The 6,707-nt window shown below is 39.7% G+C and overlaps 1 pseudogene; it reads right to left on the bottom strand.

Annotated features, from left to right (window-relative positions):
- Positions 1-1,989: 1,989 nt before the first annotated feature.
- LOC116270023 lies at positions 1,990-3,934 on the bottom strand (annotated as a pseudogene).
- Between the last annotated feature and the right edge of the window lie 2,773 nt (positions 3,935-6,707).

The following is a 6,707-nucleotide window of genomic DNA, read 5'->3' as shown; positions in this document are numbered from 1 at the left end:
CCAGCTTCATCTTAAAGCACTTAATTCAGTGTTTTCCATATGCTGAACTGTGGTCTGTTTTCATCACCTAAGGAGCTTTTACAGACAACTCCTCTGTGAGAGGTTCTGAGTCAGTTGTTTTGCATGAGGCCTTGGATACTGGTATTTTCAAATGCTCCCCAGATTATTCTAATATGCAGTCAAGGTGGGAGTGTAAAAAACAAAGTCCTGATTCCCACTGCCAGGGATCCTTATTCAGTAAGTCCTACTGAATTGTGAACATTCCTCTGGTGATTCTAGTGTGCAGCTATGTTTAGGGGTTACCATCCTAGCAACAATCTTTTGGCATTTTTAGCTATCAGGATTCTGTTTTCCTTGTTGCAAATGTAGATTCCTGAGGGCTGTCTCCATTCCAGGCTTTCTGACCCAGACTCTGGGGGCTGTGCCTAGAAAGCTGCAAGCTTAACACACATGCTTCAGGTAATTCTTATCAGGCAGTTGTAGGAAACAGTGTGTAGTGGAGCACTACAAAGAACTTAGAGCTGTGCCTTTACTTACTTAGAGCAAACCCTCATTCTCAGTTCCAGCATTTGGCTGATTTTCCCTTATGGCCAGTATTCCTGAGGCTGGGTTGGGAGTGTATGAAGGACAAGGTTATACACTGGTGGCATGGAATGTTTTGGTCCCTGAGTGATTCTCGTCAGGCTTTCTGTGTGTTGATGGCTGCCTGGAAAGCAGATGTTAGGTTAGACAACCTAACCCTGTTAGGTTGTCTGGTAAGTTATCAATAAAAAAAGATGAAGAAGTTCTCTAAAGCACTGTATATAAGAAAGAGTCAAATCAAATGCAACTCAATCTGGATAAAAGTAAACTAGAAGAATGCACCCGTCAAATTTTCTCTGAAGAAGACAACTATTGGCACTGAAAGCTTTAGTCTGTCCTGATTCAGCAAACCCACACCAAGTATAAATTTTTCAAGTTTCTTTTACATAATCAAATTTGTAGCAATTCTAGTATAAGAAAACTGTTTATTATTGTTTCAGTGTTGCCTTTTTAATTTAAAAAATATATATACTTTTAAACATACAGAAAATAGGAAAAAATAGCACATTGAACACCCATATACACACCAGTTAGATTCATTAACATTTTGCCGTATAGGCTTCACACGCATTTTGCAAAACCATTTGAAAACATTTTAAGGGACACTATAACACCTCATTCCTAAATAAGTATGCAAATGAAGGCATTCTTTTATAAACTACAACATCCTTCTCACAGCTCATGAAATTAGCAATAATGGTCTAATATTCAAAATCTAGTCCATATTCAAATTTTCTCAGCCCCTTAGGTTTAATCAAAGATTCCACATTGCATTAGGTTATGATGTCTCTTAAGTAACTTTAGAAGAGTTACCCTTTCCACTTTTTTTTTTTCAACACTGATATTTTGAAGCGATGAGGCCAGTTATCTTCTACAACATTCTATATTCTGGATCTGTCTGATCATTTCTTTAGTGGTGTCATTTAACTTGTTGCTCTATCCCCAGCATTTCCTGCAAACAGGAAATTAGATCTAAAGGCTTGACTGAATTTCAGTTAAAGTTTTTTGCCAGAGCACTTCATAGGTCATAGAGTGTACAGTGCAGTATGTATAGGACATACTGCATCACAGATCAGAAAACATGTCTGTTTTTTTCTGACTACTAGTGATGTAAAATGTCATCAGAGCTTAAGGAACTCTTTATTGTAAAAGTATATTTTTTCCACACAACCAACCAGTAAGTTTTTGGTGAGGTGATACTTTGATACCATGATAATTCTAGTAGGGATGTAGCTCAACCTTTTATCTAATAGTTTTAGTATCAAAATGTCTTTAATACTCTTTTACATTAACCTTTCAACTTTTTAACATTTTAAATTTAAAAATATTCAAAAACATTTGTTTGCCAGAAACCATAAAGTTTTACAAAAGTAAGATTCACTTTTATAATAATGGCATATTTACTCATTAATTGGAATGTGAGCACCCTCTCTCTTTTTAATTTTGCCTCAACCCTGTATAATAGCCAGTATGCTAGCCACTCATGGACCAAGAGATTAGCATACTTCCTAAAGCATTAATATCATAAAGAAAATCTAGACATGTGGCAGGTGGTGGGGGAAGTTTTGGTGGCCCAGAAGGAAATGGAGGCAGCAAGCATGATAGGAAGTGGGGTGGTGTGGGTGGTGGGCTATTGAATCTTAGACCTGACCTGGCTTTCCTGGTCCCAGAATTCCATGGAGTAGCACTGAATCTTGACTTTCGTTTTCATTCTCTTGAGCATTCTGTCCTATATTATTAGCTACAGAGGTTGAAGAAAGTAGATCAGACAGATTTGCTCCTCTCTATTTCCACATCCAGTGTAAACCACAACACAGCTTTCTCTCTTCGTATCAATTGAAGCAATGGTAGCTGGGTAAATGCAGCTGTCTTCTGACCAAATGGCAGAACATTTGTCCCGAACTTTCTACTACTTCAAGAAAGTTGCAGTGTTCTTTTCTTGGCTTTTATTCTTCTTAGCAGATTTTCTACTAGGCATGCTTTTTGGTTTATCTGAAATTTCGCAAATGTCATCATTCTTTAGAGCCTGTTTAAATGAAGCCACAGCTTTATTATCCACTTTTATCAGTGCTATAGCATCCCAAATGTCAGAATCGTCACTCTGGCCTGTGCTGCACTAGAACTGCACCAAATCTTCCTGCTCCAGGATGCCACAGCCACTGCTGGCACTGCCCATTGCCATCGTAAGCCTACTGCCAGTTTTACCTTTCAACGAATGCATTATTTCCTAAATACTAACTACAGTCAAAAATTGTTTCCCTGAGATGATATAGCCTTCTCCTTTGGTGGCATATATTAACTTTGTTAGTCTCAATATGACTCACAGTTTGGATTTTCAGGTTCAAGAATGTTTGTGCAGAGTCATCCAAGACCTCCCTACAGGTGATTTTTTTCAGCACATTTTACTTAGTCAAATCATCAAACTATCGATCATGTCCCCACACCTAACCAATTTATAAAATTCAAAGCCATCTGCCCTGTAAGGATTCTCCATAGTCTTGATTGCAGAGTTGATTTATGACCTAAAGAAAGAGAGATTTTCGCTTAGCTTTTGGAAATATTCCCTTCTGTAGATCAAAGATGCTGGTGATTTTCAGTAAGTTGATTGAGCAGAAATAGAACTTTTTAAGTCATCCTAGTTTCATAGGATTCAAGGCATTTCTTTTCCAAGGCTGATTATTAATTTTCCATTGAAATCCCTCACAACAATAAACCTGTTGAATAGAAACAAACTTCTGATGAATCATCAAATCATCAAATATTTTCTCTTTCTTCAAAATGAAGGACATCCATGCTAAGTTACTTCTGATTTAAAGGTGTTTTAAAAGGATCACCAAACGTCTCCACTTGACGTCTATACTTTGTAAGAAAGACATTTTCTCTGATAAAGTATAATTGCTGCCTTCTCTGAGCATTTCTTTATGTAAAATGTGATTGGTTTCACTCCTTGAATGATCCCTAAGTTGATTTAACTCTGGATCAGTTTGTCAATTTTAGTTGGTAACAAATGGGGAGGGAGGCAGATTTCCTGAAGGGCATAAAAATAAGATATTCATTTTAAAATCCCCTCCTCTTTCTCTTTGAACTGATTTAATACACGAGGAAGGTGAGGAGAACTGATACATAGGATGGAAACCTGAATAATTTTGACAAACCATGTGGAAGCCTTTCTTTTGTTTTAATGGAGGAATTTTGAGGATGAACCCAATTGGGAGGTGTAGGCAAATTCATAATTCCTTGGAATTTTCTTGCTTGTCTGATGGCAAAGTTAGGATGAAATGTAATCCTCCATTGTGACAAATATGCCTGCTGTTTGGCAGATTTGCTTTTTCATCCTTCCATGTGGCTTTTAATTTTGTGTGCTTCCCGAATGTAGGTCCTTTTATTGTATACTACCTATTATTTCAATAGTGTGGTATAAATTACAGTTAGGCCAATAAATAATTGTTTCTCCTCCTGGCAGGTCCATCCCACAGTTATTCTTTCGTTAGTTGTTGACTGAAGTGATTTGCCAGACTGCAAACTAGCTCTGAGGATCCCAAGTTGAAGAAGAGGCTCAATCCAGAGCTTACAGCTAGAGAGGTAGTAGACAAAGAAACCAAAGGTTATGAGACAGGTGGACATGTGGTATAAGACAGTTGGGAGGACAGTGTAAGGATTTGAATGGAGTTCTACAGAGCACCAAAGATGCTTGTAACCGAACCCGTACAGGAAGGCATTCTAGGCGGAGGGAACAGTATGGACAAAGGGAAAAGCATACAGCATTTGGGACAACTACATGTAGTTTGGTATGACCTAAAGATGGAGTGCAAGTGGTAGGAAAGCAGGAGATAAAACTGAAGAAATAGGCAGAGGCCACATGATGTCAGACCTTGTTGCTAGGGTAAGGAACTTGTGCTTGATTTAGTGGATAAATGGGCAGCTATAGTGGGGGTGGAGGTTGGAATAGCATGAACAGCTTTGCATTGTGAAGTAGGATGCCATACTTCTCCTCCAGAGAGTATCTACTGTAAGTATCCTATGATCCCAAGCTTTGGACACATTTAACACGAATCTTTGCATGTGTATCTCACCAAGTTTTCATTACATTTTTAATATATTATGTTATCTTTTGTTGTGTAACAAATTGCCCTCAAAAGCTAGCAGCTTAAAACAATACATATTTATTATGTCACAGTTTCTGTGTAATCTAGATATGGCTTGGCTACATCTTGCAGCTCAGGGCCTCTCCCATGGATGCAACCAAGATACTGGCCAGGTAATCTCAAAGTTTAACTAGGGCATGGTGTTTCCAAGTTCACTTAGTGATTGTTGGCAGGATTAAGTTTTTTTCATGGGCTGTTGGATTGAGGGCCCCAGTTCCTTGCTGGCAGTTGGCTGAAGGACACCCTCAGTTTCTTGCCACCTGGGCTTCCCAAACTGCCAGACTGCTTTATTAAAGCCAGTAAGAAAGAGAGTCTGCTGGCCGGGCGTGGTGGCTCACACCTGTAATCTCAGTACTTTGGGAGGCTGAGGTGGGCAGATAACAAGGTCAAGAGATGGAGACCATCCTAGCCAACATGGTGAAACCCCGTTTCTGCTAAAAATATAAAAATTGGGTGGGTGTGGTGGTACCCGCCTGTAGTCCCAGCTTCTTGGGAGGCTGAGGCAGAAGAATCACTTGAACCTGGGAGATAGAGGTTGCAGTGAGCCGAGATCATGCCACTGCATTCCAGCCTGGTGACAGAGCAAGACTCCATCTCAAAAAAAAAAAAAGTCTGCTAGCAAGGTGGAAGTCATAGTCTTTTATAACCTAATCATGGAAATAACATCCCATCACTTTTGCCATATTATGTTCATCAGAAGCTAGTCACGATGTCCTGCACTCACTCAAGTAGAAGTTCCCTGTGTTGCCATGTCAGTAGGAGGAATCTAGAATGTCATCTGGATGGCTGCCCACTTTGAAGACTGGCCTTCCTCCCATTAGGAGTTTGGTGGTTGGATAAGGAATTATATTGTTTCTTGAACCAAAAGGTTTTGGATACCTGAAGACACTTCCTGATATCCCAGACAGTTGGACAAACCCAAGGAAGCAGGGGAACTGGTGGAAATTTTGTTCCTCAGTGGGGCTTCATTTTCCCTGCTGAAGGGAAATACGGCAGAGCTCTGAGGCCTGCATGAGGCAAAAAGAAGAGATTATATAGAGGAAAAGTCTCAGCTGGAATTTTTTTAGACTGCCTGTTTATGGCTTCACCAATTCAAGTTTCTGGTTTGTAAATCATGGCCATTTGTCTTTCCCTTGGGGATGGTTTTGTTGTTGTTTTGTTTTGTTTTTGTTTTTGTTTTTGAGACAGGGTCTCATTCTTTTGCCCAGGCTGGAGTGCAATGGCATGATCTCAACTCATTACAACCTCCGCCTCCCTGGTTTAAGCAATTCTCCTGCCTCAGTCTCTTGAGTAGCTGAGACTATAGGCACCACCACACCTGGATAAGTTTTGTATTTTTAGTACAGATGGGGTTGTAGATACAGGGTTTCACCATGCTGGCCAGGCTTGGTCTCAAACTCCTGACCTCAAGTGACCTGCCCTCCTCAGCCTCCCAAAGTGTTAGGATTACGGGTGAGAGCCACCGTGCCTGGCCTCTGGGATGTTTTTAATGGCTGGAGAGCAACCCACCTCCTGACTGGCTGTTTAGAGGACACATTCCAACAACACATATTCCCTCCCAGCACTAAGGTGGCAGATTCTGCTCTTATAACAGGATATTCCATGCAACTATATATTTCATTTGTAAAACTTTCCATTGGGATTATGACTTTCTTTCAGATGTAGCTGACCCTCCTCTGGCACTGTTTTCATACAACTGTGTGTCATTGCCTGGCCCAGAAAAGATGCCACTATCCAAATCTGCTCTTACAGACTAAAATTTCGTTTCCAAAGATATTTATCAATTCAATAACATTTATCGAATTCCGACTATAGGTCATTTGTGGTGCTAATCAGGGAGAATATAGCACAGTATCTACCCTCTAGGAGTTTACAGACTAGTGTATTTGAGGTTGATTTGTGTAATTTTATATAATATTTTCCCTTACACAAACATTTCATCTAGTAAATGGTTCCAAGATACTTATAAATATTAATAGC

The sequence above is a fragment of the Papio anubis genome, chromosome 13, assembly GCF_008728515.1.
Source record: "Papio anubis isolate 15944 chromosome 13, Panubis1.0, whole genome shotgun sequence".
NCBI classification, from domain to species: domain Eukaryota; kingdom Metazoa; phylum Chordata; class Mammalia; order Primates; family Cercopithecidae; genus Papio; species Papio anubis.
The sequence above is the reverse complement of the archived record's forward strand: the minus strand, read 5'-3'. Positions and strand labels throughout refer to the sequence as shown.